Consider the following 12409-nt stretch of genomic DNA (forward strand, 5'->3'; position numbering starts at 1 on the left):
AGAGTTGTATGTTAAAATGTAGTGTTTATTATGAAGTTTATATATATAGTATATATATATATATATATATATATATATATATATATATATATATATATATATATATATATATATATATATATATATATATATATATATATATATATATATATATATATATATATATATATCCCTTTTCTCCCCAATTTGGAATGCCCAATTCCCACTACTTAGGAGGTCCTTGTAGTGGTGGCATGGTTACTCACCTCAATCCAGGTGGCGGAGAACAAGTCTCAGTTGCCTCCGCTTTTGAGATGTCAATCCATGCATCTTATCATGTGACTCGTTGTGCATGACACCGCGAAGACTCCCAGCATGTGGAGGCTCCTGCTACTCTCCGCGATCCATATACAACTTACCACATGCCCCACTGAGAGCGAGAACCACTAATCGCAGATATGAGGAGGTTACCACATATGCTTTGAGTGATTTAAGCATTTAATGTAATATATTTTTAAACAAGCTTTTGATTAATCTGTTTTATGTTATATACTGTATTGATTATCATTATATTATTTTAATTTGTATGTTTTTAGTTTAGATTTCCCTGCATTTGTTTTAATTAATTTCATTTATTTATTGTTTTATCTTTGTACTGTTTAATTTTTATTGTAATGATTAGTTTTACTTTCTCTGAAATGTTTAATTCTATGTTTTTATATTTACAAACTGTAAAGCACTTTCAGCTGCATTTTACATATGAAAGGTGCTATACAAATAAAATGTATTATTATTATTAAGCATGTGTTAAATGCATAAAATGCTGTGAATGATAAGCATGTATTAAGGTGATGTATGCTTAAGCATATGGGTAGGCTAATGCCCTGTTTGTATTTTCATTTGACATTAGCCCCTCTCTCTCTCTCTCTCTCTCTCTCTCTCTCTCTCTCTCTCTCTCTCTCTCTCTCTCATATATATATATATATATATATATATATATATATATGTATATAAACAAAGTATGAATTAATGAAACATGTTCTGTTCCATGTTTTTGAAAAATGTGCAGCAATTCCAGATGGTTTTGCAAAAACATTTTATTTTTATCTAACTCCTCCACCTCCATCATTATCAATCTGTCTTCTTGAGTTGAAAACCTCATCATTATTTTACATTCTGTCTTTATTAGTCAACTCTTCATGTCTGACTTCTCCAATCCCCAATAACATGTTGTGATACTACTTGTTATGCCAAACTGCCTGGATCCCATATGCGCTGTATCAGCTCCTGAGTACTTCCATGTGCGCAGGACTGTGCCAGAATTAGGGACCGACATAAACACACAGAGAGTAAAAGGGACAGAGCACCACACCTCTAACTTGCTTGCAGACAGCAGCAGCAGCTGTAAACATCTGTGGAACACTAAAGGCCAGAGGCACTAGATGTTCCTCAGAGCAACACAGCATGCCATAAACTGCAGCTTTGTAACTTCATAGCAATCAGCTTCAAAACAGTTGAGACATTCTTATTTAACTCTAATTTAATTTATTGTAATTATAAGAAGATAATTCTGTCAGATAAAAGGTGATAAAAATAGGTGATATTTAACAGTCTGAAAGTGCAATGTGTGAATTCAATAAAACACTATACTGCTATCACCTGTAATGAAAACCCCATAGAAATATGGTCTGTTTTTTTTTTTTTTTATATATGAAAAGATTGCATGCCAGATAGAATAACTACACCAAAAAAGCTGTCACATAACGTTAACAGGTACTGACACACTGACAATTATCTAGTGCTGACAGAGCATGCACCATGCACACAAGTTCTCTACTAGCTTAAAAGGCCATTTGCTAGTTTAGCTCTACCACCTGTAAATGTATAGCAGTTGTATATACAGGACAGTCATCAACACACTCTCATAGCAATTTGTCCTGATAGCGACTTTTTTGGCTGCATCACCAAAGTGCCAAACTTTGTCTGAATTTTAAATGTCACACTGATGCCGTATTATACTTATTACAGGGACTTCAATACTTTTCCAGAGGCTTGATTTTAAAATTCTATGAATTGAAAATTCTGTCATCATTTACATATTTATGTATTTTTACAACAATCAGCATCCTCAATTATCATGAGTCAGATATCGACCCACGCTCATTTAAACATAAATAATGTGTCACAGCTCTTCTGTGTCTTGTGATCAATGTGACATTCTAAAATATGGATATATTGGCTAAATCTAAGCTCTTAAATGTAACTTAACATATATGTATAAGTATAATGAAACATATTGGGGTTAAACACGTGTGAGAAATATAAAGATGGCAGAGCATGTGATGGAATAAACCAAATCAAAGTGGGAACAGAATGACAAGGTCATTTTCATGATGCAGGCTAAAGTCACTATCGTCTTGAATATTTAAAAAACCTGACAGGTGGGTGCCTTCCACAATACATTAACCTTGGGCAACTGCTGATATTTGACTTAAAATAAAAGGTAGTGTCACTGTTATTTTTCAAAATTGTCTATTGTGTAAGGGATAATGTCCAGGCAGCGGGCATGTAATAAGAACCCCAGCAGATGGTAATGACCGGCTGCGATAATGACCAGCTGATTTTATTACATTGCTGCTTACCAAATAAATAAATAGACTTGAAATACTGATACAAATACAGTGGAAATGATTGTATAATGCGAGAAGAACTGGCCTGTGGCGTGATCCAAGGGACATGAAATGATCACAGCTATGTAGGAAATCAGTTGCCAGGCAGGGACAATAGTCAGTAATACAGTTTAGCATTCAGTATACAAACATATTTGAAAGCAGCTGTGTAATAATGCATGTAATAACAATAAAACATAGAGAGCTTAGTCCCCAAGTTAACCCTGTGTCAAACCAATGCAAGATTCAAATTAGTAAGTGTGAAATTGCTATCTCAACAATATAAATCAATTGCAAAGCCACAAGGCACAATTAAATACGCTTGTGTATAAAAACAGCAATGCTCCAAGGAATTTAACATGCAGTTTGATCACTTTAAATATGTATTTTATCTAATCAAATTGTCTCAGCTGTTTCATAATTTTCTCCTATAAAAAGAAATATGGAGAAGGTGTTAGTCCAATCATCTCCTGGTGTTAACCTCTGATTCCTACATAACCCCATTTCATCTTCCCTCCTGTCATTTCAAGCCCAATAAAAAAAAAAGATGGTTCCATTGGTTGAGCCAATGTTGCTGCATTAGACTAGCAATGTTTGGATAGGACCACAGTGATTACACCTTTCGAGGGCAATCAACCTACGAATGGCTTACTTATTACTGACTTTGTGGAACCGGTCCAGTCTTACTGCCATTATGTGCCTTTGCACTGTGTTTCATTGATTGGTCTTTGAGGGTTTTATTTGGTCTGTTTGAAATAAAACAGTGCACAGTACAGTCCATTTAAAACATCTGTCAAATACGTCAATACGAATATCTTCCAATATGCATGACCTCTCCTTAGACTCTGCGTAAATTATGATTTATTTTACAATTATAAACTTCTTTAAAAATGAATGATTGGAAGTGTGAAACAATATCAATGGATATTAAAATCAAAGGCAAAGAATTAAAAGCAGATTGCAAATCTTTTTTCCTGGCAAACACAGCAACATTCACTGAGAATATTTCCACTGAATTTCCCTCACAAGTCAATTGGAATATTTAAGAAATGTTCAAAATGGCCAGAACGGAGCACAGCACAGTGCATGTAGATGGACTTATTATAATTTAGTCAGCTGACATTAGAAAAAACGTCAGAAAAAACACGCTTAAAATAATGTGAACAGTCTAACAGAAAATGAACGCAGCTGTTACTTCACCCAAAAATGAAAATTCCCTCATCATTTACTCACCCTCATGCCATCCCAGATGTGTATGATTTTATTTCTTCTGCTAAAAACAAATTAAGATTTTTAGAAGAAGATTTAGCTCTGTAAGTCCATACAATGCAAGTGAATAGTGGCCAGAACTTTGAAACTCCAAAAAGCACATACAGGCAGTATAAAAGTAAACCATAAGACTTGAGTTGCTTAATCCATGTCTTATGAAGTGATCTAATCTATTTTTTCACTCTAAATCTTGACATCAGTGTAATCGAGATTGAAATCCTTGATCGCAGAGGATGTCAAGATTTATAATGAAAAAGAGTTCAAGAGTTCAGATCACTTCAGAAAACATGAATTAAAACACTAGAGTCGTGTTGATTGAAATGATGAGAGAATTTTCATTTTTGGGTGAACTATCCCTTTAACAATAATAGGGTGTTTAATGCCCAAAGTGTAAATAGACCACCATCATTGCAGAGTTCAGACTGAGAACTGTTGCACGTGTTCACTATGTTGTCATCATGGTGAGACAAAATGAAAACACTGATAAATAATACAAAACACTTTTTAGTGTATCTTCACTATCTTCATTAGTACAGTGCAAGAGTATAAAAGTGCCACGAGGGGAGAAATAATATGTCAGGGATAGCAGGGACAAATTGTAATGCTTTATTAACATTTAATACGGATCTACGCCCCTGCCCAGCATAGCAAGTGTGGATGAGTGGATTCTAAACATGCCGCTGGATTTCACTTTTATCATTATACATTTTAAAAGCATCTGTATTCCAGTTTTTGCTGTAGGTTTACCTATAGCATTAGGCCCTATGTCACTATTATGGCTGTAATTCATAACCTTAAAAAATATGTTTAATGTTTGAGGATGTGTTTTGAATTGAGTAACAAGAGTATATGCACATAAAATACATAAAGCAAATTCATATAGCTTTTGTATTTACTGTTCCATATGCATTGCATATGTGTTAGACTACATGGGTGTAACATCGGCCTTCTTGTACGTGAGTTAAAAAATGTATTTGTACACTGATTTACACATTTAAATTTCATAACAAATTACAATTAAATTGAACTGAGTACTCTTTAACAAAATTAAAATAAAAACACTAAATATTTTACGTTTTATTCATTTAATTTGGCTGAAGACTACACAATTCAATTGAATGGAAATCTGTTGTTAAATTTAAATGTGTTAATCTTGAAAGTAGGCTAAAATATTTATTGAGAGAATGGAAAAAGACTGCTGACATGTCAAATATGTTCAAGGCAAAGCTTCAATCACTTAAGTATATTATAAAAGAGTCACTATCTGTTACTGACTTTCATAAGGAACTGATGAGATATACATTGTTGTGTCCAATTTTTCCTGTGAGGTGTGCAAATGAACATTACAGCAGTGGTCCGCAAACCAATGCATTAATTATTTACAACAACAAAACAAAAACAAAGACATCATTTTGAAATAATTCCGATTTTATAATAAAGATTATGTATGACAAATTCTTTAACTGAGTATTGTTGCTTGATCACACTGTCCTCGAGTAGGATAAGTAGCACATTCCTTTAGTGTGTTTGCAGGCTTGTGTATACAAAGATGACCTGATGCTCCAGTTTACACGTACCTGTCCTTGAATCTTCAATTCTTTCCTGAGGAGTTTCCATAGAAACAAGTGGGATAAGACTAGGTGTGGTGAAAACAGCAGGTAAGAAATCTCTGCCACCATCCTGAATATTTCAGTCTTCTTCAGCCACTCATCTCATTAGATTTATTGAAGTGTCAATGACAAGCACAAGTTTCATGAAGACTTAATATGACAATGAAACATTCATCATTACATAATGCAGGATTGCACATCATCAAATACTACAATTATTTATTAATTATTTAATCTATCTCTAATGTATGAGTATTATGTGCTGCTTAGCATGATAATTGAAATTGGTGTTATCAAGATTTTTACTGCAGGGTTCTCACACATTGACATTCCGTGAAATATTGCACTTGTCATGCTCTTTTAGTAAAGCCGTCCCTGGGAAAGAGCTGTCAAATTTGTATCTGTAATTTCCAAGTAATAGTACAAGTTTTTTCTTTTTTATATATCCACTTCCCATTTATATAACACCAAATATACCATTACATAATATACATAGCCTTATTTGTGTCAGAAGCTTGTGAAAAAAGCAAATGATAATTTTAGCTTACTATGAAGTATCACATTATTCTAAAATAATTATAAAAGATTGGTCTTTTCAGATTTGTATTTGAAAGGATGTAACAAATTCGAAAGCATTTTCTCTACATTCTTATTTGGAACTAAACCTTTAAAAAAAAAAAAGAGATACTAGTCTCTGGGGTAGCAGCGTTTATGGTTCATGTTTTATAACTCTGTTTGCTTTAATTGGACTCTTTATATCTTTCAAATTTCTACTGTCATAAAAACACATTTGTGCTTAACTGGTTCAAGTATTAAAAAAGAGTTATTGCAAAAGAAAAAAAAATAGAAAAAAATCTAACAATTTTATTTCTAGCTGTTCAACATGGGGGAAAAAAACACTTTAAGACAGTTCAGCCAAACAACTTACCCTCATTTCACACAAACCATGTGATTTGTCTTCCATGGATAAAAGATATTCAACAGATTGTCCAAGCTGCCCTATTCCAATTAAAGCATACAGGAATAGGTGGATATCATGAAGCTAAGGCATCATTAACTACTTCAAAGTTGTCAAAAACTGCATAAGTTGAACTTTAACTTATTTTTACTCCAACTAACACAAACTGTCTGTTGTTCTCCATCTGGATTGCTCGTTGGGTAGTTTTTACATTTAAGAAAAATCCAAAAAAAGAATCCTTATGGTGGCGCCCAGTGGTTGGTCAAGAAAATTGTGGATAGACAGACATTTAGCAGATTCTTTCATCTAAAGTGACTGGCAGTGCATTCAAGGTTTACATTTTTTCAATTTGTTTGTACCCTAGGAATCAAACCAGTGAGTTTGGGATTGCTAGTGCCATGCTCTACCAGTTGAGCTACAGGAGCCTTGCTTCAGTTGAAGCCATCACTCCGTGTTATTTCAACTTTATTTAAAAAAAAACAAAAACAAAAAAAAAACACATTTACTAATGGAATTTTTGATGAAGAACTACACTACCAATAAGCCTTAAGAGAAATACACCAGTCAGAGAATAGTGGCAAACAGTGCGCACCAAAAGAACTATGCTCTGTTGCTATCGATTCGGTCTTCCTACACTCTCAAACTACTTATATCTTTGTTTGTATCTGAATGTTTTGTAATAAATGACACTATACAGTATTGTTTATATTTGTTAATTATAATCTACGACTTTAAATCCATATTTTTTATTTGATTATGTATTGTATTGTAGTTCATTCCTTCATGAAAGACTGTAGGTAAACAGTTTTTTATCTTCATCTTCTGTCCGATTTTAAAATACTTTATTGCTTTAAATTAAAGGTTATAATGCTGTGATTCACAGAAAAGCACAGAAGAGACACTGTCACTCCAGTTAAATGAACATATGCCTTAAGCGACCTAAACTTGGGGTTTGTTGTTGTGCTTCTGAGAATACATTTCTGATACAATGGAAGAATCGGCTCAAATATTTAGCGTTATGCAACAGACATTTTCAACAGTCTCTTTCATCAGGTAAAACAGTGCATGACCTTTTGTTCGGCAATGTACTGTTGGTGACTACAGGGACGTAGCTGGATATTCTGGGGCCCCTGAATGTATACTGCTTTAGGTCCCTTTCCTATTAAAAAATACGGTTTAGATTATTCCTGGTCTAGTCTAGTCAATTGTGCCTTGGGCTAATACCCATCCTTTGTTATCATTGTGAGCTTTCCAAGTGTTATTTCTGTTTGTATATTGCCTTCAGCTTGAATACACTCTGCGTTTGGGTTCAACTGTATCTCTCTTCGTGGTTCATGTGTGTGACAGTACTTTACTTCAAACAAATTCATTTTAAGATAACAAAATAAGATGACAAAGAAGGAGATGCAAATTATAAAAGCTAAAACACCCAGATCTCAGAGTGTCCAACATCTATGAAAGTGGCTGTAAGCCGGTAAACTCAGATTTTACAATGGACAAGTGGTGACCCAAAACTGCGACAAAGTTGTTATTTGTAAACGGGAAATAAAAATCCTTAAAAATCTAAAATTGTGATTTATTATCATGAACTGCACTGGCCAAACAATATGCAAATTGTGGTCACTATAACCCAAGTTTACCTTATACAACCCATATATGGAATTCAGATTTTAGGTTTGTAAAAAATGTACACATACTGGTAGGCACACTTTACCTGTTAACAAAACTAATTTCAAGCATTTAAGCAGAGGCCTTTTCATCAAAATGTGTTTAAGTTCATGAGAAACAGATGTAGTCAACTGTGTCCAAAATTTTGACTGGTAGTGTACATCTAAAATCTATGTCTGTGCAATAAATGCTATTTTTTTGTAATATTTGGGGGAAAAGACTCTTCCATGGAGCTTCTCTTACATTTAAATAACAGGGAAACTGCACAATGTTACAGCAGTGTGCAAGGACCCCAAACAATGACATCTGTCTCACATTAAGGCTTGTAGAAAAGTGACAGGCTCAAAGAGAAGCCAGCTCCATGTTGAACACAGACAACAGACTGGAGACATGCAGACTGAGCTGGAACTCAAATATGGTGGGACCTTATTTTGAAAACACAGCTGATCCTGAAACTTGTTGTCTGTGGAAAGTGTTGAGGGTCTGTGATTTTGTTGACTCTGCTCTGAATGCTTAACAGTAGTCTATACCATCTTATACAGAATGAGCAAACCTGCTTTGTTGATTCTGTAGATTCTTTGCCTGCATTTTGGTTAACAGAGAATGGTCAGATTGGTTCGAACAGACAAAGTCTGTGATAACTCAGATAACCTCTCTGTACAATTTTGGTGAGAAGAATATCATCTTTCAATGCTTGGCACTGTTTTGATGGCAAGAGGGGGACCAACACAATATTAGGCAGGTGGTTTTAATGTTGTGGTTTATTGGTGTATATACACTCGTTCATGAAACACAAGCAGAGCAAATGTCTTTGTAAATCAGATCTGTCATACCCACTGAAATTGAGGGAGATTAAGCTTCCAGAAAAAATGCATTTGTATCTTTGATAACTACAGTATATATATATACACACACAGTGCAGCCAGAAAGTATACACAGCTCTTCACTTTTTCCACATTTTGTTATGTTACAGCCTTATTCCAAAATGGATTAAATTCATAATTGTCCTCAAAATTCTGCAAACAATACCCCATAATGACAACGTGAAAGAAGTTTGTTTGAAATCTTTGCAAATTTATTACAAATAAAACAATGAATAAAATCACATGTACATAAAATACTTATGTACATGTGATTTTATTCATTGTTTTATTTGACACATATAAATGACACATATATCACAGCCTTTGCTCAAAACTTTGTTGAAGCACCTTTGGCACCAATTACAGCCTCAAGTCTTTTTGTGTATGATGCTACAAGCTTGGCACACCTATTTATGGGCAGTTTCTCCCATTCTTCTTTGCAGGACCTCTCAAGCTCCATCGGGTTGGATGGGGAGTGTAGGTGCACAGCCATTTTCAGATCTCTCCAGAGATGTTCAATCGGGCCACTCCTTTGTTATCTTGGCTGTGTGCTTAGGGTCGTTGTCCTGTTGGAAGATGAACCTTCGCCCCAGTCTGAGGTCCAGAGCGCTCTGGAGCAGGTTTTCAACAAGGATGTCTCTGTACATTGTTGCATTAATCTTTCCCTCGACCCTGACTAGTCTCCCAGTTCCTGCCGCTGAAAAACATCCCCACAACATGATGCTGCCACCACCATGTGTCACTGTAGGGATGGTATTTGCCAGGTAATGAGCAGTGCATGGTTTCCTCCAGACATGTCGCTTGCCATTCAAGCCAAAGTGATCAATCTTTGTTTCATCTTTGTTTGAGAGTCCTTCAAGTGCCTTTTGGCAAACTCCAGGTGGGCTGTCATGTGCCTTTTACTGAGGAGTGGCTTCCGTCTTGCCGCTCTTCCATACAGGCCTGATTGGTGGAGTGCTGCAGAGATGGTTGTTCTACTGGAAGCTTCTCTCTCCACAGAGAAACGCTGGAGCTCTGTCAGAGTGACCATTGGGTTCTTGGTCACCTCCCTGACTAAGGCCCTTCTCCCCCGATCGCTCAGTTTGGCCGGGCGGCCAGCTCTAGGAAGAGTCCTGGTGGTTCCAAACTTCTTCCACTGTGGAGGGAAGGCCACTGTGCTCATTGGGACCTTCAATGCTGCAGAAATGTTTCTGTACCCTTCCCCAGATCTGTGCCTTGATACAATCCTGTCTCAGAGGTCTACAGACAATTCCTTGGACTTCATGGCTTTGTTTGTGCTCTGACATGCACTGTTAACTGTGGGCCCTTATATAGACAGGTGTGTGCCTTTCCAAATCATGTCCAATCAACTGAATTTTCCACAGGTGGAATCCAATCAAGTTGTAGAAACATCTCAAGGATAATCAGTGGAAACAGGATGCACCTGACCTCAATATATTTATATATTAAAAAGATTTGGTCAGTCCATTCATTTCCATTAAAGATAGTTCACAGACTGATCTCTGGTTGGTTGACTTTTTTTTTTTTTTTTTTTTTTTAGCTAAAATCAGTCTGCACTTACCAAAATTCGAAACACTGCCCCAAGTTGTCAAAGTGGTAAGTGTTGTTGGGTGTATAGGCACAAGTCAGATTTTTTCAGGTGTAATGTTTTCAGGTGTTACAGAGGGGTGCCAAAAGCAAGCTGTGATGCGAGTTATTTTCAGCTGTTCAGGCTATAATACATTAAAGGGAAATGTGTATTTTATAAACTGTACCCCACAACCTCAAACCCCAAACCTAACCATCAGTAAAGAACTAATTTATTATTAGAGGGGAATATCCAACCTCCAAATCACACTCCTCACTGATTATGCAAATATGAATACTTCAAGGTTTTACCAACGGATCTGATCTCACGTCTCCAGAGATTCTTTTATTTAAGGAGATAAAAACCTCCGTGGCTCTATCATAGGAGAGAGCGTAACGGTCAACTAGCATGCTATGACAGTAAGTCAACGTTTGCGGATACCTAAAAAATGAACGGAGAGAGCCGTAAACTGACACCTACCTGTTGCAAAAATGTCTTCGACTTCTCTTTTAAAACAGCACATTTATAGTAGTAAACTCCACACATAGTTAATTCAAAAAGGATTGTTTAGTGTTACACATGAAGTTTAGCAAACAGGCAGTCAGTTCATTAAGTGATGAGCTGTTTCCTAACAAAAGCAGTTAATTTAGCACACTGAGGCATCTCCTCCATAGACATCCATTAAAAAAAGAAAAGGTTCTTGTCTCTTCGCCAGTGTACTGCTATAGAATGTCTATGAGACCGCTGCATTATGCTATTTAAGATAAACTTGTAGGCTAACCTATTATAAGGGTTCTGCACGTCTCCCACTTTGCTGATGCTTCCGATTTACCATAGGGGAAGGTAAACATGCCAGAGCCGATGCAAAAATGTTTAATGGTCCCATTTGAACAAGTTGCAGTTCACCCATGGGTCGTCATCTAATAATCCACAAATTGCTCAAAACTCATGACACAACATGTCAAAGCTTACGTACAATAAACTGTATGATGATAACTCGCTGTCATGTTCAGATGCAATTTAGCATGTTTGTTTCCAAAGAAATTGTAAAGTAAGTCAGATATTGAGCGGCTCATTGTAACTTATCGCGGCCCATTCTGCCCATTTCGCGGCCAAACCACCGGACCCCTTGGTTGTCCCGATGGCCAGTCCTCCCCTGATCAGCCCCAAAAGTGCGTCGGCCCACCGGGAAAATGCCCGGTATACCAGATTACCACTCCAGCCCTGAGGGGCTTTTCCAACTATTTGAAGCAAAGAAACCCTAAATAATTAATCCCTTTTGCGACTGACCCCCTTCCTAAAATATAATGGTAGTTATATATTTTCATGTATAAAGGCCCATTTATACTTACATTTTAATTTAACAATATACACAGCAATTTGTTCTGCTGGTGTTCCATGAACGAGGAGGTGTTGAAATCTGTATTCAAAGCAACAATGTGAAACTCACTTTCTCAATTTTGTCTTAATTGCTCTGGATCCAAATATTCCAATAACCCAAAGAGTTTCCTCCAGACATGTCCGGGGTAATTATATTTGGCAGACATGCCATAGAGTCATGTTAGACTTTGGCAGATGAGTTTTCTGTCTTGATCACTTCATCCATTATACCATGAATACTCGCAGCAAAGCTTTAATCAGGACCCATAATGCCGTTTGAGAAGAACTGAAAATGAGGGGACCAGTTTTGATTGTAGAGATTAATTTATGACATTTGCTTTAATTTTTGCGATTCAATTTAGTGACTACATTTCTATCAAAACCAAACTCATTGTGGGATGGACCAAAAAGATACAAATTGTGTTGGTATTAAGTCTCCTGTCCCT

Source organism: Xyrauchen texanus, chromosome 23 (assembly GCF_025860055.1).
Source record: "Xyrauchen texanus isolate HMW12.3.18 chromosome 23, RBS_HiC_50CHRs, whole genome shotgun sequence".
NCBI classification, from domain to species: domain Eukaryota; kingdom Metazoa; phylum Chordata; class Actinopteri; order Cypriniformes; family Catostomidae; genus Xyrauchen; species Xyrauchen texanus.